Genomic DNA, 21,467 nt, shown 5'->3' on the forward strand with positions numbered 1-21,467 from the left:
TTAACCTGACCTAGAACCATTTTGGTAAAGGGCAAGTTGAGCATGCTTAAAGAAGGATCCTGTATATAACTTTTCAGGTGTTTATTATATATCTTACCCTTAGTCTTCCCCACAAAGACCTGTGGCAAATTCAAGGTTAATTATATAGGTCCTAGGAAATACCTAGACTTCTTTGAAATTATTGGACATTGGCTCTATGAAAACACTCTTTTCTGTTAACTTGGACAGTACTGTGGTCCAGAGGTCAGAGTTGAGACTTATGACTATCAGGTTTTAAAGAGAATTTGGCCTGTGATCATGTCAGACTTAGCCCATTGGATCCACAAAGCCAGCATATGGTGTGTAGGTAGAAAAGGTATATACTCAGCAACAGGTAAGTACCCATGTTAGCCTCCTGACTTGTGGAGTGGTAATTATTAAAAGCCAAGTGGAAACCCTTGGAACGAAAAAGAAAAAAAGTTATCTCCCTAGAATAGCTGCAGAGATTTGTCCGTATTCATATATTTGAAAGATTTAAAGGTCGTTATTTCCATTTTATTTTGTTTAACTTTCCTCTGAGTTCTTAACTTTCTTGTGAAAAAGATCACAGGTAATGAAAATGGATTATTACTTTAAGTGTAATTAAATAATTAAGCAGACACAACCTGAATAATAAGATTTTGAGACTATAGAAAGAAATAATTTTTATCCCAGATAAGAATCCTTCAAATATCTGAAGACGGTTCTCATTTTCTTCTTTGAGTTTTCTTGCCCAGGCTGAACTGCCTCAATCCTTTTAAAGAGTCCTTGCAGAGCCAAGTTTGTTTTCTTTTTATAATCTACCAGAGGCCCGGTGCACAAAATTCATGCACTGGGGTGGGGGGTGTCCCTCAGCCTGCACCCTCTCGCAGTCCAGGAGCCCTCAGGGAATGTCTGACTGATGGCTTAGGCCTGCTCCCCACGGACATACTTAGCACTGCCGTGGAGCCATGAGAGGCTCCCGCCACCACCGCTGCACTCGCCAGCTGTGAGCCCGGCTTCTGGCTGAGTGGTGCTCCTCCTGTGGTAGCACACTGACAACCAGGGGGCAGCTCCTGCATTGAGCAGGATCGGGCTGAAACCAGCTCTCCGACATCCCCCGAGGGGTCCCGGATTGCTAGAGGGGGCAGGCCAGGCTGAGGGACCCCACCGGTACACGATTGAGGCTGGAGAGGGTTGCGGGAGGTTGGCAAGCGAGGGAGGGACCACGAAAGGGCTCCAGGGCATGTCTGGCTTGTCTCGCTCAGTCCCGATCGGTCGGACCCCAGCAGCAAGCTAACCTAGTGGTCAGAGCATCTGCCCCCGGTGGTCAGTGCACATCATAGCAAGTGGTTGAGCAGCCTTAGCATATCATTAGCATATTATACGTTGATTGGTTGAATGGACAACCAGACACTTAGCATATTAGGCTTTTATTATATAGGATTAGCCTTCTTGTGGGTGGGTACCCATTTTTTTTATGTGGACAAGTTTACCAATTGTGCTACCATGAGTCTGGAAATAAACATTATTCTTTTCCCTGTTCTAATCACTATAATTCTATTAAGGGTCCCCAGCTTTATGCTGCCTCCCCCAACCTCTGCCCTCCCCCCAAATAATGTTACACTTTATATCTCTGGTTTTTTTGTTTGTTTGTTTGTTCATCTGAAACTTCTAATGCTTCTTATCTTATACCTTCCTTTAGTATTCTTGAGTTGGTTTGAATTCCTGCTGCCTGTCTAATGTCATGAATAGCTTTGCTTTATTACAGCTGGTAGTAAATGCTCCCTACTTTGACCTCTCCTCTAGTTTCAGAATTATACCAGGACCATGGCTTACAGCCTGAATGTGACCCAATCTTCTATCTACTCCTGTATGATTCTGCTTTGCAATCTTCTATATGCAGTCTTGCTTTATACCTGTAATTTGGTACTGACATATCCTTATTTTAGTTTTCTTGGTAAGACTTTTAGTTCTCCCTGCTCCTATCTGAACATTATCAAGGAGAATTCCCTGCCCTGTCTACCCCAGGACTTTCTAAGAGTTATTTCCACATTTTGACAGCTGTTATATTGGTAGTGTGTTTCTTTTATTTTCTCCCTTGACTTAGGTAGAACTCTATAGAGCATTGGCCTGAATCAATGGCCCAGATCTTATGTTTTCACTAGCATTGACAACTGTCTCATTTTTCCTATCCTCATGTGGCCCAAAGCTAACCTGCTTCCCCTTTTGCTGGAACATGGGGATCTTGGTATTCTGTAGGCTGACAGGGTGAGACAGGAGTGAATACAGTGTGGCCTGATAGGATGTTGTCAGATGCTGTCAAACCCACTGGAGGTACGTTTGCTCAGATGAGTCTGGTCCTAGATGCCCCTCCAGTTGCTGCCTTCCCGTCCCCTGGCTGTGCCCTGCTGTGCCCTGGCTTCTCAGGCAGGCAACAGGGCTGGCAGAGCATGGCTGTCCTGGAGATCTCACAATGAATCAGAAAAAATATCCAGCAATCATTTAGCAAAGGATGTTATTATACACAGTTAGAAGCATTCTGAGGAAAGGTAGAAAATATCCATGGCAATTTTTTAGCTCAACTTGAGGGGAGGAGCACAAGAAAAAATACCTGACTTGAGAATCTTGACTCCAAGTGGTTAACTTTAAAAACCCTGGTTTGTTGGTAGCTGCAGCGAGATTTTGTTTTGCTTTGTTTTTAAAGTCAATATTTTCCTTCTGTGAAACCTTTCTTTTCCCTTCCCCAAAACACTGATGTCATGGTATGTTTTGTAGAAGGAAAAAATGAGGAAGTAAACATATTTTCTTATACTTAAGAAAGTGTGTATCCTCTACTGTGTTGCTAATATGGTGTTTGGTCTGGGAAGGTGAGCCCCATCACCAGTTAACAGCAGAGAACAGTAGATACTGCCTCATGTCTTGGGCCTCTTCAGACCCCAATACTGCTCAGTTCAAATTTTATCTCCTCTTTGAAACTTCTCCCCATTAATTCAATCAGCAGGAATCACTCTGTCCCTGAGCTGGCTAGCGCATGCACATTGTCCATACTAGTTTTGAAAGAGGCAGCTTGTTGTACTCTGATGTGCTTCTTTCTAGTACTAAATCTGCCCCGACTGCTGTGTAACTTTGGGGACATCAATTAGCCTTCTGAATCTTTGTGTTCTAGTCTCTCTAGGAGGAATGATAACATTACCCCCACCCATCTGTAAGTTGGGTCTTGTCAACATTCATGATATGATGTCAGTGCAATTGCTTCATGAACTAAATGATTCCAAGAAAGTCAGTCATGATTTTTGTAGTGTCTGAAGATTTCTAAAGTGTAGACATCTTTTCTTCCCACCCATGCTAGTTACTTGAGAGTAAGGATTAAACATTTTGAGTCTCTTGCTTCCCCCAAACCATAAAGCTATGAACAGAGTAGAAAATTAATCAATATTCACTGGAGGTCAAAAAGGAGGCATTATTCTCTTGAAAAAAAAAAAGATAAAAATGTTGACTTATGGTCACCTCTTTCTAAAGTGATCAGAGTAAATGATTATTTGTTTTGCAGTGTTGTAACTTTAAAGCCCTCATGTTATGGAATCTGTGAATCACAGCTCCTTCTTGCCTACAATATCAGCTCTAAGAAGCAAGACTATAAAATAATCAAAACAAACTTGCCAGAATTTTTTATGTCTAAATGCTTCAGAATATTTACCTCAGAAGGCTACTTAGCCTATCCAAATTCTAGTTAAATAAAAACAAAACAAACAATATAAAAAAGTTCAGCAATCATTACTCTGCTCAAAATCTTTGTGTCTGCCCATTGCCAAATTCATAAATTTTCCAATAAGGCTCCACCCAACCTGGCCTCAACCCACCTTTCCTCTGACCATCACCTTTACTATCAGTTTTGGCATAGTGAGGGTAAGTCTAGAACTTAGAAAATTTGCAGGATCAAAACCTAGTTGTGCCTCTTATTTTTCCATGGCCTTGGAAAAGTGTCTCATATATTCTCCATCTCCATTCTCACATCTGTGAAATGGACATGCCAACAGTTTCCCATTTCAGCATTATAAGGGTGAAATACGATAACATATGATATATGTGGAATGACAGTGTTTGGGAAACAGTTGGTTCTTAATAAGTGCCAGGTCCCTTTCTTTTGCATTTCTTACACAAATTCCTTACATTTGCCATATTCACTGGTCCTGGTGTTGGGAATGGCCACCCATTTTCTCTCTGCCTAACAGATTCTCTTCAATCTCAAAGACTAATTTAATTAGACTTGCTGTGTTCCCTTCAAGCCAGAAAGGTCTCTATATCATTTTAGTACTTGAAAGTCATATCATTTATTTGACCTTTCCTGATCCTTGTGGTTAAGTTAAAAAGAATCCCCCCAACAAGATTGTAAGTTATCTGAGAGAAATGATTCCTCATATATATTTATATTTCCTGTACTCTATGGTAAGGCATTATGCCTCTAGGGAGACAGTGCAGTGTAAGGGGAAGTTTTGGCATGGGGCAGACCTGCCTTCCAGCATGAAGTCCCCGAAGGATTATATGTTTATACAGACAGACAGACAAGCAAGCAGATGGATGTTCTGCTTCCCCTATTAAGTGCACATCTGTTTATTAAGCATATATTTGCATTTTTTATATGTGTATAGATACAGTTAAATACAGGAAGTCAATAAAAAAAGTTCTGAGAAAAGTCCAACTAAACCAAGAATAGGTAGTATAAGGCAAGACCAGTCATCCCTCAGAATAAGGGAGGTGTTATGTGTTAATTATAATGGACATAAAAGGAACATGCTGAGAATCCCAAGAAGAGAATTGGCTGCTGAAATGATCTTTCGTGTCTCCCAAAGAGTCCTCTCCTGACTTCATTCCTCTTATCTAATTCCACTCCCAAAATATGTTCTAAATCCACTTTTCTCCATTTTCTCAGCCACCATGCTGCATGCAGCCACTGCTCTCTATCACCAGTGTTATTGGGTAGTCTCATCTCATATCCCGTTTCTGTTCATTTCCCCTTAGAATCCATTCTCTCCAGAGGAGCCGGAGTGATTCTCTAAAAATATAAATCAGGTCCTGTCACTACACTGCTAAAATGCCTAATGGCTTCCCTTTGAAATGTAATATTATAATACTGATGTACAAATCTGCTTTTCACCAAAAGATAAGTACTGCATTTGGAAGCCAAGCAGACACTCCTGTGGTAGAACAGGATTCAATGCTGCTGCTTTGAGAGATGTCCAAGGGACCAGTGGGAGGCTAGTCAATACTGTAATTTGTATTAAAGAATAAGTGACATTCAATAAGGAGGAAATTTCTTGTTTCAGCCCAGGCCTTATAGAGATGGCGATCAAACCAGAATGACAGAAACAATTCTGCAGGCAGCCCTTCAACCTGGTATTCCTGTCTCAACTCTTCCCTCTGTCCCCATGAAACCTTCCATTGTGACTGTAAAGAAAGCAGCCTGAGTTTTTCTTTGTGTCTCTGAAAGGCACGAATGAAAAGAAATGCAGTATAGTGAAACTTTCAGGTGAATATGTATTGCTTACTTTATCTTGGCTAGACAAAGCTTCCTGTAATTTCACAAGATAAATCCTGGGAAAGCTGAGACTTTTTGGTTTTCTGAGCTTATAAATGCCTTTAGTTAGGCCCAAATGACCCCCAACGGTATGCTCTTGGCACCAGATAGGATTGTGTGCATACATGTCCGCCGCTCCCACTTCCCAAACACCAAAATCCCTTCCTCACTAGAAATCCAGAGTTCTTGGGAACTCAGCAACGTGGCTGTTCTTTTTTAAAAGCACATATGCTCATATCTCTAAATTTTTTCCTTTACTTAATAGCATTACGATCTCCCAATCTTTCAAGCTAGAAAACTTATGCTTACATTTTTGTCTAATGTCATCAAGTCATACTGATTTTAATTTGAGTTTTTTTACTTTCCTAGGTAGATTTCATCGCCAAGTAGATCTAGGTCTTGGTAAATTGCTTAACTTCTCAGTGCCGTGGTTTCTTCATCTCTAAAATGGGGATGATTATAGTGTCTTTTCTATTGGATTGTGTTGAGGATTGGATGATATAATGTAATGATATGTTTGGAAGTGTCCCTGGCACATATTAAGATAAACGGGAGCTGTTATTATATTATCATCATTTGCTGGGCTATTTAATTACCTTCCTTTATCATCATCTCTTTGGCATTAGTGTTTGCATTGCAACTGGTATTCCCAAGGAAACCAGAATTATATTTTGCAAAATCAGGTTCTAATGATGTTGCTATGATCTAAAAGCCTTTAGTGGTTCCTACTGTGTTTAGAATAAAGTCTAGACTCTGTACCCAGGTTTTCAGACTAATGGAAGTTGAATAAAACTATTGCTCCAATGTTATCTTCAGGTACTAGTAACTTCACCCCAAAGATGATGCAGACTTGGAGGTCACATGGACAGGCAAGATTCATGGTCTCTCAGGGCCCACACCTGTGCTATGACTGAGTCCTGATGTAATTTCCTGCCTCTTTGCTTTTGCTCAGTCTTTCTTCTCAGAACATTGGCTTGCCTCCTTTCTATGTCTAGTGAATGTGAATTCATCTTTCCAAGACCTATACCAGCATCTTTAAACTTTATACCATATCATATTCCCCAAGTTACATTTCACCCCAAACCTCCCACAAATACACAGCAGTTCAATTTTTTACTTCAGTTCAAATTTAAATTATGCCAACCTATTGTGTAAGGCAGAGGGTGAAATCAAAGGGTGGAGGAATGAAGAACTTTTGAGTTCCAATGTCAGCAAAGGTTGGAGCTCTGAAAATGCATCTGCAGGGCCAAGAGGAGGGAACCTCATCCACCCAGGCTCCAATTTTGATTTGGGATGAAATCGCATCACAAACCCAGGAGAGGCCACAACTAAATGCAGCCTTGTAGCTTTCACAGTGAGGAGCACCCACCCTTTGGATCCATTTTCAGGGTTTTTGTTCCATTTGCCTTGAAGAGTCTCTGACCTTCATGAATCTGAATGATTTCCCATCCCCCATTGAAGGCTCAGCTCAGGAGGAAATTTATTCCTGTCCATGTGGCCAAGCCGCCCTGCAGGCAGTGTCAATAGGAAAGGTCACCCGCTGATCCGCTGCCAAGCAGCCAAGTTCCTCAGGCCAAAATGTGTTTGGCCCCTCCTCAGGGGCAGAGGCATTAAAATTAAATGTTACAGATGTGAAGGGATGACAAGAAGCATGTTGGGTTTGTAAAAGAACTTGGGCTGGAGATGAAAATGCTACCTATGGTGACAGAATTTATTTTCTGAGCAAAAGGAGTTTTTAAGGACAAAAAGAAAAGGACATTAGCATTGCAACTCCCCTGCCTCTATAATCTAACCCATCCTACTTGTCAACCCTAGTTTTCCTAATGTGTATTTTCTGGTCTCCATTCTGAGAGTCTATGTGCATTTAATTCCTGTTTAAAAGGCTCCCTCAAGTCCATCCTTTCTATCCATTAGCGAAAGACATGGTGGATATTGGTGCCTTGATATTGTTATATTGTTTTATGTTTGCTTTCAAAGACATGACTATTGATTTGATCTGATTTAAACTTCCACCTTCTGTAGGGCTGTTCTTTTATTATTAATATTATTGCTTATGTTTTAATATAAATATTTATGAAGTCATATGGCCTAAGAGAGATGGGACTGCCCAGTTCATGATAGTCATATCTTGTGCCTTCCAAAGTCCTCAAGTTGCAATCATATCTGATAAAGTGCAATTGTTTGTTCCAGGGAACTGGCAGTTCTTAGAATCTCATTGTCAGAGCTGTAAGAGACAATTGATGCTATCTTTTTCCACTGTTAGGGGTGATCAATGAGCAAACTCTTTCATACATGAAAGAAGAATACCTGCCCTTTTATTAATGAGGAGTTGATTTTCTAATAATAGAGATAGATGTCTTTTAAGGAAGCTGCAATCTCTCACCCAGTTCTTTTTCTCATTAGTGCCTTAAATTTGTAAATGGAATGGTTGGGATTGCCAAAATGGAGCAAAAATGGAGAGGGGTGTAGTGATGAATCTGAACCAAACTTGGTCAGAATTTCAAGAGTAGAAATTTAGGGAAAGTTTCTATGGGGGGATGGAGACTACCAGGGACTTTGAGAAGCATGTAGCATGGAGTCGGACAGGATGATTGGTGTTGTCAGAAGGACTCATGCTCTCGGAAGAAAGCTTGAGAATAAGGCTGGAGCCCCGTTCCAAAGAAGGGAGGGTGCATTTTGGGCCTCATGGTAGGTACATTTGCCTGGGATAATGACACAGAGACATCATTGCTAGGGATGAAGTATTGGAAGGATAGTCATCAAGGTAGGTATTCCCATACACACTGTACTTATCCATATACTGGCATAGTACAGTCCTAGAGAACACTGTAAAGTGGCAGTGGCATGTTTAATCCCACAGAAAAGGTAACTATTTGACTTTGGTTTACCCAGTATTTCCCAAACTCATCTTTGACCAAAATGGTGTGTGTGTGTGTGTGTGTGTGTGTGCGCGCGCGCACACACGTGCACACACACGTGCGCACAAATGCATGTGTGTGACATATATGTTATCAGCTCACAGAATTAGTATGCAACTGAATATAATTTAGAAATGCTGATCTAGAAGTGCTGTATTTCAACTGTTTTGTGTCATGGACCTAAAAGGCTATCCCTCAAATAAGACTGAATAGCTATGGAGGTTGCAATGCTCAAGGGGCAAGGGACTAAGAAGGCTGTTACACGACTTGAGATGTGCTCTTGTTTTCAGTAATAAAAGTGGTATCTTGATGAGTTCTCATTCCTTTGTAAGTTTGGGGTTTCTTAAAATAAATTGCCATTTTTTAGCATTTAAATACTTCAGCTTGGTAAAGAGATGATTTGTGTGGGGCTCAATGACTAGTATCACATAGTTTTCCTCCATCTCCCTGCTCTCTGCTAAGCCTAGGATGAGCTGCTACAGACATTTAGACAATCATTTCCAAAGAATACTAAATTACAGTCTACCAAGAGTATCCCCATCTCTTAATTCAGCCCTGATACAGACTGATGTAAGATCACCCTTTGATTTCACCCTCTGCCTTACACAATAGTTTGGCATAACTTAAGTTTGAACTAAAGTAAAAATTGATGTTGTTTAAGTACTGGAGAAAAATTGTGTAGAATCCTAGAAGGTGTGCCGGAAGCCAATTCTAGCATGTCATAATTGCAAGAGTTTCATCAAAAGGTTGGTAAAACTTGGGGACTCAACAGGGTTGAGTCACATATGTTGTCATCTGTTGTTGGGAATGGCTGAGGGCATTTCCCCAAACCTGAAAAGGGATGATTGCTTGCTGCCAGACAGCTAAAGGGCATCTTAATCTACATCTTATTGCCTCCTACTGGCCAAACACCTGAACAGCCTTAGGCAAATTCCCCCATTGTGACAATGCTTGTGTATACCCTTTGAAGTGTATATCTCTGCCTTGCCTCGGGACAATTTGTGTTAATATAAAGCATGGGGTCCTGAGACAAGGAGATCTTAGTTTCCTTTAAGCTAAGCTACCTCTGACCCCCAAATGCCTTTCAATCTATGCACAGCCTTCCTATTTAATATATGCACAGCCTTCTCCAGATTGCTGAACCCTTCTTGATGCTGGAACAAGAACCGCGGCAAAGGTGCTGTAAAAACTTTGGCTATTTTCTTGAGTGACATGAGGAATCATTGGTTGGTTTTGAGGAGAAGAGTGATATGATCTTTGATTGAAAATGCTGGCTACAATGCAATGAACAGATTGTGAGGGACAGTTTTGAAAATAAAGTGACTAGTTGAGAAACGATTACATTAGCACAGTTGAAGATGATGGTGGCTGTAGTTGGATATACTTTAGAGGTAAAGGTCAGAGCAGTGACTGACAGATTGGGTATTAGAACAAGTTGATTAAAATAATTTTTGGACTGAGAAAGCTAAAAAGAATAGGATTGCCATTTACTGACAAGGTTAGAACTGATGAAGAGCAGGTGTTAGGAGGAGGATGTCAAATGTTTGGATTTAGACATGTTATATTTGAAATGCCTGTTAGATATCCAAGTAATGTTATCCAGTATGAGGTGGGATATATGCATTTAGAATTCAGGCGGTAAGGGTAATAAGGAGAACAGGAAATGTGGGAAGGTTGCAATTTTATATAGAGAGTTCAGAGAAGACCTCTCTAGGAAGGCAGCATTTAAGAAGAGATTTGAAGAAAAAGAGATAAATTAATAACTATTAATATGAGAGTTTTCAGGGTATACATGGTATTTTATAACCCCTTGGCTGGATGAAATGGCCCAGTCAGTTAGTTTAAATGGAAAAGGAGGAGGTGCAAGGACTGAGTTATGGAATTCTCCCACAATAAGAGGTTAGGAAAATTATGAGAAACCAAGAGAGGAATTGAGAAGTAGCAGTCAGTACAGTATCAGTACAAGGTAAACCAAGAGAGAGTGATGGCTTAGAAACCAAGAGAAGAGTGTTTCAGAAAGAAAGAATGAGGCACTATGACAAATGCTAGAGATGTTAGGTAAGATGAGAACTGAAGATGAAAGTTGGCAATACAGAGGTCATTGTTGAACTTGGCAGGAAGTGGCGGGAATGAAATTCAGCCTGAAGAGGGTTCAAGAGAAAATAAAGGAAATAAAATCAGTTTAGACAATTATTTCAAGGAGTTTCACTATAAATGGGAAGAGAACTCAGGGAAAGGAGAGGGATATAGGGTCAAGAGAAGAGCTTATAAAATGGTGTCATATCAAGCATGTTGGATTATTGAAGGGATGGTCCAGTAGAGGTGTAAACATTGTGGCTATAGTAGAGAGAGAGGCACATTTAGGAGCTAAATTCTTGAGCATCTGAGTTAGCCTAAGATAAGAAGCATGGAGTGTCTGTTCATAGTTTCTTTAAGGCAGATGTTGGCAGGCTTGCAGATTTCCTGGTGGGCGGGTGTGGAAGTTCTATTCTGATAGCCTCAGTTTTATTTGTCCCCGCATCCAACCCCCACCCCTAGTGAAGTAAGTCATTAACTGAAACTGAGATGTGGAAAAACTGTTGGAGGAGATGGAAGAAAGAAAAATATGTTAAATGATTATTTAGGAAAGGAAGTCAATTCTCAACTTTAGCAAACTCCTCTCTTGATCTTTTAGGCATCTTGGCATAGTGTACAATAGCCAGCCCAGGAAAAGATTCCTTTTGTCATTGGCTACTGTTTTATAAGAAGTAACTTTCTCTTACATCAGTATGTATCGGGGCTAAATTAAGAGATGTAGATACTCTTGGTCGACTGTAATTTAGTGTTCTTTGGAAATGATGTTATTTAAATAGGGAACGTGAGGAGGAATTTATCTATTTTAAATACAAGTAAAATTTTCTTTAGAAAGTCACAGAGGTAGAAGAAGTGAGCCATGGAAGAAGTGAGCCAGCTGAGCTACATGGGCTCGGGAAACAAGTTACGGAGTGAAAAGAAGGGCCCTTGGAGCTTAGGAAAAATAAAGGCAATAGAGAGAGAAAGATTATCTGGAGGTCTCAGGGGAGGATCTCAATAGACTATTCATTCATCAGCTTTCCAGGATGATGGTCTCCACTGATTGGTCAGTGCCAGGTCATTAGTCATCACTGCTGGTCCTGGAGGAGGAATTTATGTTAATGCACCATATTCATTGGCTTCCAGGCAGCTGCCCTGCTGGTGTATTCCTTACCTGAGTTCTGACCAAAATGGCCACTTAAAGTGAGAGATGGTTGAAGCAGCATGTGGAGCTATGGAAGATAGAAGGGGCTGTGGAATCTGTCCTGGGCCCTGCCTCCACCCACCTCTTTTACCTGCCGCTTGTGAACAAGTTATTTGTTCTTTATGGGCAGTACTGTCTCATCTCGAGTCAGATTAAACAATCTTTAATGTAACTCTAAGTTCTAAAATAGGAAAGTCATTCCATTATCTATCATGTACATGTGACCTACAGGAAGAGAAAAATCACACTGAAACAAATGCTGAGATCCTCTCGCCAGCTGCCTGCCCAGAACACCTCTGATGCATTAGCTCACTTAGCAGATTCAGAGCTTTTAAGTTATCTTCAAGTGTCAGTTGCCAGTCCCCTCTGAGATCTATCCAGCAGGAAAGGGAAAGAAAAATCTCACCTGTCCCTAGGTTGTTTTTGCCTGGATGGCCAGTTTTAATCCTGATTTCTCTGGTTTCTCTGGCTGTCCATAGAATTATGTAGGAACACAGGCATATATCTGTTTCTTGTGTGTGTGTGCCTCTGCCTCCTGGGTGTACTGCTGACTGTTACAGAGAACAGTGAAGGGGCCAAGGAAGGCGTGCACCTCACTCCTGGCCAAGTTGGTTTTTGTTTCCCAACGTCTTAAATGTGGCATGAACTATCCTTTATAAGCCTCCTGGTAACAGCTGTATGTTAGCTGTATAATGTGCAGAGGACACATAATATGTGCTCCATGAACATTGTAATGAATTGGATGGTATTTAATAGAATTCATAATGTTCCGAAGGACCAGACATGTTCTACTTAAGAAGCAATCATCACATAGATAACTTTGCCAAACTCCAGCACAAGTAGAAATCAACTAATATATGCCAATCGATCCATTAACCTGAGGTTTTTTTCTGTGGAGCTATATTTTATGTCTTAATTAGCTCAAAATAAACGTCCTACTTCATAGTCAAGGTAAAGATTCTGTGTTAATGTTTCTTTTTCCTTATGGCCTAGCCTATCCAAACACACAGCATTCTTGCACAATACAACTTAGCTAATATGAGAATCGACTATCTTCAATTGTTTAGGCATTCATGAGATGTTGTTAAGGGTGGGGGTGGGGAGCAGAGCTAATTCCTTAGTGATTATTCTGCAAATGAGCATTGGCTACGTTACAACAGAATTAATGTAAAATTAAATATTACAGTAAGGCTATTATCAAATGAGGTCACGGTGATGAATAGCCTATTTAAATGAGACCACCAGAAGGAATTAGAGCCGAAGCCTATTCATCCCAGTCAGTTTGCAAGAGTCCATTTTTATGCAGATTAAACTATATTTCAGGTTGATAAATCAACACGACAAATTTCTTTTCCATTCCTTATTTTATCTCCTTGTGGTTAGGACCACAGCTGGGTAGATACACCTCAGAGAGAACATCCAGCCATGGGCAACAATGACTTAGACTGGAGTGGCAGATCGCTCAGATCACATTATTGGACCTCTGTTCTGGCTCCCTTTTCATTTAGGATGACAGCCAGTGAATTCACGCCTGCCAATTATTGTAGAATTATTTATGTGTTGATTGTGTTGGCATCTCATGTTGTCCTTGCTCCTGCTGCTTTTTCTTAGGAAAACAGGTGTGTTCTGAGATATTGTGGTGCATGTTTTTTCCCTCCCGTTGGAAAACAAATGGTGCCATCAATGTATTTTTCCCTCCCCCAAAAGAAAATTTCATGAGATATTTCTGGAAAAATCTATGTGCTTTAAGCAGAGCTTCAGATGAAACTGCTGTGAACCTAAAGCAGATAAATTTTGTCATTTGCCCAATTGGAAACAGTTGGCTCAGGAACACGTGATGGAATGGGATGATGGATAGCGCAGCGGAGAGTGAGGGCAGCTAGTTGTGCCCTACGCTAACCAGCTCTCTGACCTTGGACAAATTGCTAAAATTAAAACATATAGCATAGCACATTGTGCATGATAGGCTCTCAATGAATATTTAGTATTCGGTGGAGTGAACATAACTTTTCTGATCCCAGACTTCCCTCCACATTAGGCAGCATATCTCGCATGGATGGAAAAGTGTGACAATTGCAATTGACCCGCTTGCCTTTGCAAATGGGCCTGCTTGCTCTCAGTGGTCTCAACAGATGTTCTGGATGAATAACTTTCTGTCTTAATTCAATATTATTTAGTGTTTTAAAGTTTTGGAGAGACTTTCATCTCTCTGATAGCAGGGTAGTCCCTGGAACCTAGAATGAGTAGACAGCCTTATTTCTCTGAAGACAGGGACAGAGACGAGTGCCTTTTCCATGGTGACACGTGGATCAACACACTCACAGGGCTAGAGCTCAGATCTCCCAAACCTGGGACTGTGTTCTATCCTCTACCACGGCTAACATGCACAGCAACTTAGAAGGTGGCACTATTTCATGGGGGAAAAAGTGACCTAAGATAACTGCCCTTCAGATCTTGAAGGCCCTGGGCACCTGGAGGGGGTTGAAATCAGGGTTTGTCATGGTGTCCCTTACCATCCTTGTTGCTTGGCTGCACTCCTTGTCATTTACTATACCTCTGACTGACCCATTGAGCAGTGAATGGGTTGGAGAAGGAAGGAAATTGGCTTGGTCCCCAGAAGTATCGCATTGTGGTTGCAGCATGACCCAGTTATGTCATGAGCAGCAAGTCTCACAGAGGGAAGTAGCCTGGAACCTGGCCAGGGCAGGAGAGACACCACATGGTCTGAGAGTCCTGGATGCTCTCACTGCAGCAGGAAGCAGCCTCCTAGCTGTGTGCCATCTTGGGAGCCTATGGTGTTGCCAAAGCTAAGGGCAGAGACCTTAAGGCGATTCTGGGAAGATGTCTCCCCACTAAATATATGACAGTCATCTGATATTGGTAGCTAGGATTATTTTAGTGGGGAACAAAGGCTTGATTATACAGCTGAAGGTTAGGCTTAAAGTGCAAGACCCCTGGTCAGAGAACATACTGAGTTTTATCATTCATATCAGGCCATTTATATCACTGATTGCACTTTAAAGGAAGGTGGAAATTAGGATTCCCATGTGCACACACCCACACATGCACACAAATTCTACATATTCTCTCGACCATTTTGTGTTATTATCTCTGCCTAGAATCTTAGGATTAATTTCTCAAGACTGGGCTAAAGCGTATTATCCTCTTGTTGCCTATGTTGGGTTTATCCTTCTCCTAGAATACCCCATACATGCTTCTACTATGGTATATGTTACCCTATATTTTAATATACTATTCTCAGGCATGCTCATGAGACATACCCTTATGAGGAACATTGTTTTATTTTTAGGTTTTAAATATTTGATTTATTACATTTACAAAAGCAGAAACCTAGTTCTGAGAATAACTTTTTAAGGTTAATGAGAAAGGGACACTGTATGTTAATTAATGGATATTAATTTTCTTGTCCTACCTTTATTTTAGAAGGAGGATTTATAAAATTGTTTGGGTATTGATGAGATCCAGGACCAACTGCTATGATGATACTGAGTTATTTCCATGATGTCAGGAAAATGTCTCACAGGAAAGGAATGCATGACAATTCATCAGTGGGGTGGAAGGACCCTCTGAATTGAGAGCAAAGTGTCCTTTCCCCCTGGGTCATTAATTGCCTGGCATCCTTCAGATATTTATCCAGATGTCCAGTTAGCCTGCAGGAGCAAGACTTAAATTAGAACTATTCAGAATATAGATATCATAGTGAAATGTGCAGGGAAGAGGCAACTATTGAGATGCCTACAAATGGGGTCTGAAAGGGCAATGAAAAGGGATAGGGGCCTCCTCTCTCAAGAGCCATCATCCTATCCCTTACACACACTATCCTAGTAGCTTTCTCTCCATAAACCAGCTGGATCTATGTCCTGCAGGTTCATGGACTTGGCTATCTTATGTCTGGGTACCACCTGCTTCCAAAATTGTAATTCTGAAATTTCTAAGAGTCCAATGTCTAAACCTGACCACATCAATGTTAAACTAATGAGTCTTTTTTTTTAATCCTCACCTGAGGATATTTTTCCATTGATTTTTAGAGAGTGGAAGAGAGAGGGAAAGACAGAGAGAAATATTGATGTGAGAGAAATATATGGATTGGTTGCCTTCTGCATGCATCTTGACCAGGGCCCAAGTCAGGGAGAAGCATGCAACTGAGGTACATGCCCTTGGCTGGAATTGAATCCAGGACCCTTCAGTCTGCAGGCCAAGGCTCTATCCAATGAGCTAAACCGGCTAGGGATAAAGTAATGAGTCTTTATTTTAAATATTTTATTGATATTTTACAGAGAGGAAGGGAGAGGGATAGAGCGTTAGAAGCATTGATGAGAGAGAAACATCAATCAGCTGCCTCCTGCACACCTCCTACTGGGGATGTGCCTGCAACTAAGGTACATGCTCCCAAAAGGAATCAAACCTGGGACCCTTCAGTCCACAGGCCAACGCTCTATCCACCGAGTCAAACCAGTTAGGGCTAAAGTAATGAGTCTTAATTGATTCTCCTAGACCAGTGATGGTGAACCTATGACACGCATGTCAGAGGTGACACGCGAACTCATTTTTTTGGTTGATTTTTCTTTGTTAAATGGCATTTAAATATATAAAATAAATATCAAAAATATAAGTCTTTGTTTTACTATGGTTGCAAATATCAAAACATTTCTATATGTGACACGGCACCAGAGTTAAGTTAGGGTTTTTCAAAATGCTGACACGCCAAGCTCAAAAGGTTCGCCATCACTGTCCTAGACCTCTCACCTTAATCCAAACCTAGCTATTCCACTATCCAACCCACAAAACTACCCATGCTCACATTTATTGGGTAATTAGGTACTCCTGCACATTTTTATGCTTCTAGAAAGTACGTGTGAAAGGAGCTTTTTAGCTCATATGTAGCCAAATAGGTCCCATTACTGGTACTCATGTCACTTGACCATCCACATGCATAGATCTTGGGAGCTCAGATTCTATTTGGCTCTGAGTTTTCTCTCACCTCCTTAGCAGACCTTTCTAGATATCACAGCTAGGCTATCAACATACAGTTTGTTTGTTTTTTTCAGAAACTGATCTAAGTTCCATAACAACCATTAAAAGAGAGAGAGGATTAGTGAGAAGGGTGGTTTTCACAGTACGCAAACAAATTTTGAATTGAGTATGAATATTTCCTTAGTTCTGAAAAGCACATTTGTTTTCTACATTTTTATGCTTCTAAAATCAATATATCCTGTAATGGCTAATTGTATTTAATGTTTAAACTATCTTTTTTGCCTGAAAAACTTTCACTGAGTCAGTGTTGGATTCTAAGAATAAAGGAGTATGATTCCTCTGCAATTATTTTGGATATGTTGATCCACTAACCCTAACGCATGAGAGTATGTTGTGCCTCTGGGAAAACTGAAATGAGTAGAGACTAAGAAAATCGGGGGTCAGTCAGGGAGCCTGGCACTGGGTTTTCATTTTGACTTCAAATTCTTTGGTAACTCTTTGCTCTGAGCATATGGGCCTCCTTCCCAGGAAAACATCTTGCATGCCCCAGGCTGTAGCATTGTGTTTCAGACTGAGGTTAGTGGAGGCTGTATCTGAATTCAATAGCCTGTTTTCTGACAAAAGCTGAGCCTTTCCCAGCACAGGTAATTGATTGATCAACAGCTATTAGATTATTTGCTTTTTTTTTCTTTGCATAGTTCTATGTGCCAGAGTGAACACTTTCTATGCATTTTATAATCTAATTTTAGCAAGAAACCTATGAAGTAACTGAATTTTTCAACTTTACAGGTAGGCCAGCTGGTGATCTAGAGATGCTCAGCAAATTGCCTACCTTTCATGAGGAATTTATAAGAAATTTAGTCATGTCCCTCTGTGAAGCCCATCTTATTTAAATGGTCATCATCCTGACTCTCTCAATAGGTTTTATAACACCTTAATTGGATATTGTTAAGATGGGTATATTCTCAATCACTCTCATAAATGCATGTACAAGTATATTATTTATCAGCAACTTTATTGCGAACATAGGAGGAATGGATATAAAGATACCTGGGAGGTGGGGAGCAAATGTTAGAGAAAGGGGAAGGTTTCATGCCAGAGAGCATTCAGTGTTGGGTCACAAGCAGTTTTATGTTTACAGAGAGGAGAGGGAAGTGCCTCTAATACTTAAGAAAGGAGGCACAGATTCTGCGAGGTCATCTATTACTTCTCCTGTCCTCCAACAGTGCCAGATTTCAGCCGCTGTGAAAGTGCTTATGTGGAATTTGAAATAAAAATGTTAATGCTTAGCCTTTAATAGAAGACAAACAAAATTCACGGGTCTGAGCAGAGTATCTTTTGGGTGGATTCAAAAGATGGATTCTGAGCAGAGTATCTTTTGTGAATGCATTACACCAGGGGGTGAACACATATTTGAAAGGGCTTAGAATGCACATGAAGGCTCTGGACTTTGACCTTGACAGATGACAGAGAATGCAAATCCCCAAAGCAAGAAATGGGCACCCAAATCTATAAATAAAGCACAAGGAAAGGAGAAATAAATGAGCCACATTTTGGTAACATCTTGAAATGGAGAGAGAGAAACCATTGGAATGCATCCTGGGGTGCTGAAAGCCATAACGTATGTACAAAATGCAAAAGCCATTCTTCCTAACATTTCTTTAGGGGCTGGTTGACCATGGGGTTTCATGAAAAAGAATGTGTTTGGGGAGTAAAAAGAAGTGTCACTACAGGATCTTAGCTCTGCAACGCTTTAATTCCTTCTTGCAGTGACAAACAGAGACCACAGTGGATGCTTTTGAAGTTAAGTTTAATCTAAGAAAAGATTCATAAGCTTTTAAGAAGACCTCTGGATGGAAAAGCTGCATCAGGATTTTTTTTTTTTAATCTTCTGAACACCGAACAAAGCATTGGGAGACAAGGGAAGTAGAGGGCATTATTAACCGGAGGAAAAGTGATGACTATCCTTTTTTGTTCATTCTTAATACACTATGTGCTTTCAACTAAAATAAATGGTACTTGGTGTTTCTAACCATTTCACACTTCATGTTAACATTTTCTTTGTTGCTCCTTAGCTCCAAGTTCTTTATGAAGGTTGGCTTTTGTTTTTCCATGAGGTAATTAATCTAGAGTTCTGGGTCATGAAGATTAGTCCTTAAACCAAACTGGGGAGGTGAAAATGGATCCAGGTGAGGTGGCTCTGCTCCGGTCCTCTCTTTATAGTTGTAGTTGACAGGGGTCTGAATTGCACCTTTAGAATGAAATTTTGCACAGTTGTATGTGAGTGAATGTTTAACAACTAGCTTTCCAGGAAAACCAAACAAACAAAACAATGAAATCTCAATTACTGTGTTGGCCAATTTCCGTGGTATAAATACTCTCCCCAACACTGATTTCAGTCTACCACTGCTTTAATAACTTGTTCAAAAATTCCTGAAATCTTACCAGTTGGCAGCTGTATGAGTCGGCTGCTACATCACAGACTATGCCTTTTTAATTAGTCTTTTCTCTCAAAAGCTTGTCAGTCAAAATTGGGATAGTCATTCTATTAAGCATCAGCCACCACCACCACCACCACCAAAATGCATTAAGAAGTGGAAACTAACTATTGAGCACTGCAACACGTTATACCCCAGGTTTATTGTTTATGTCCATTACTGGTCCACAGAGGAAAGTGTATTAAAAGTATAAGCCAGTTTTCACTTCTAGATGGCTATGAGTAGTATATAACTTATTCCCTTCCCTTTCAAAAATTTGTCAAAAAAGAAGAAAATATATCCAACCAACTTTCATTTAAACAAAAGTGATTTATTGCTTTTAACCAAAAGTCTATGTATTTTGGCAGGAATATTGAATGTGTCCATCATTGTACAATTCCAGCCCCTGACTCTCTGCTTACAATGTCTGCAAAGCTCTGTCACACTTCCTGTCTGTCATTGATGCCTCTCCTTCCTGGTCAGCAGTCAAAGAGAACAGGAGGTTTATACTCAGCTGGTGAGAAAAATCTGTAGATTTTGGCTTTGACCTTTCCAGACCTCAGTCTTTATTTTGTGGTTTGTTTAGTAATGGGAACTGGTCCCTCTCAATGGCCACCGACTCAGTGGTCAACTAGGGCCTATAATGCTGAAGCTCTTCTAATTGCCAGGCAGTACAGATGTCGTCTGTTCATAGGTGCACTTCAGGCAGCTTGGAGAAGTGGGTATAGTTTGAAAATGGTGGCTTCTTGGTTGGTGCCAGCACCAAGAAGGCAGGGGAACATTTGGGAGAAATTTGAGGATTAAGGTTGCATATGTCAGCTAAGGATAATGTAGTCCAGGTAAAAACTGCCTATTATTAAGTGACATACCTTCCCATTATATCTTAGCCTTGGACTCAGGGTTATTTCCCTGGTAAAAAGAGCCAGTATACCAGGGGATATCTAAGCAGGAGCTATATGTACCATTTTGATAGGGTGACAAACTCATCTCAAGTTTGCACGATATTTTCCTGGAGACTTCTTTGGTTGATCTCTTCTCCTACCCCCACCCTCCCCTACCTTCCCTCTGAGGTTGGACGGTTTATAATATTTTATAACTTTTAGTGAGATAATATATAAATAATCTGATGCTCAACAAATATTAGTTGACTTCCCTGCATTAAGAAAAAAGCACTATTTTTCACATAACCAGTTTTCTAGTGTCCCTCTCACAATTCTCTCTTAATGATTGATAAGGGTTTTTAAATCATGAGTTAGCAACTGCTGTGGGAGATAATCTTATACAGAGGCCAGTAATTAATACAGCAAAGCTTCCATTTCCACATTATTAATGCACAATATGCTGATGAACAATGTATCTGGTTATTGTCTAAAATGAGACTGACTGATGCTCAGTGCCCAATGTAAGTGAAAATAGAGCAACTCGAAGTATAAACAGGCCTTTGATGAGGATAATGAATCATTCCTTCACGTTCATCCTACACTCTTTTTGAATATTATTTAAATACCTGTGCACCTTAATAAATTGACTCTAATCATAGTAGACTAGGTCAAGCTGCCAGCCTTGATGAGTCATTTGGTGATTTGACTGAAGTTAGCCTAAATTAACTCTCAGCATATATGTAGAATAAGTGATAGGAATTAGTGAGGGATAAAGACAATTTTGGAGATATATTTAAGTTCACACAAACCTCCCATTTTACAAGTGGGAAAATAATTTGGAAATTATTACTAAGCTTTAGGTAGTTGTTTAAAGTCACAAAAATAGGTGAGATCTACATGAAGGGAACATCTATTTAAATAAATAAAAGAAGATATACTTAGGAAAAGTTCTGAGAAGCCCTAATATTGTAGGCAGAGAAAAATAACCTATAGATAGGAAAGGTAGGGGAGTCATCAAAGTAGGAAGAACATGAGACGACTGTGGTGGCAGTCACCTTGATGTTAAGAGAAAGTGAATAGTTGAATCTGTCCTAAGTTGGGATAATATTGGGTAGATGTGATAAAAGGAAAATGGGGCAAAAATTGCAAAATTACAGTAAGAAGGTTGAAATGATCAGAGTATGGAGAGTAGGATGGAAAGTCAAAGAAAGACAAGCAGTAAGAAATCAAGAGAAACATAATAGTGGTCAAAACCCATAAATTCTCAATGAAGGCAAATTAGAGACAAGAGAATTAACTGTTTGAATAATAGAAATGTAAAAGTTGTGGTTAGGATGATTTTTTTTCATATTTGCACATTTAAAA

Source organism: Myotis yumanensis, unplaced genomic scaffold, assembly GCF_028538775.1.
Source record: "Myotis yumanensis isolate MYYU_CA2020_CCGP unplaced genomic scaffold, mMyoYum1.0.hap1 SCAF_7, whole genome shotgun sequence".
NCBI classification, from domain to species: Eukaryota; Metazoa; Chordata; class Mammalia; order Chiroptera; family Vespertilionidae; genus Myotis; species Myotis yumanensis.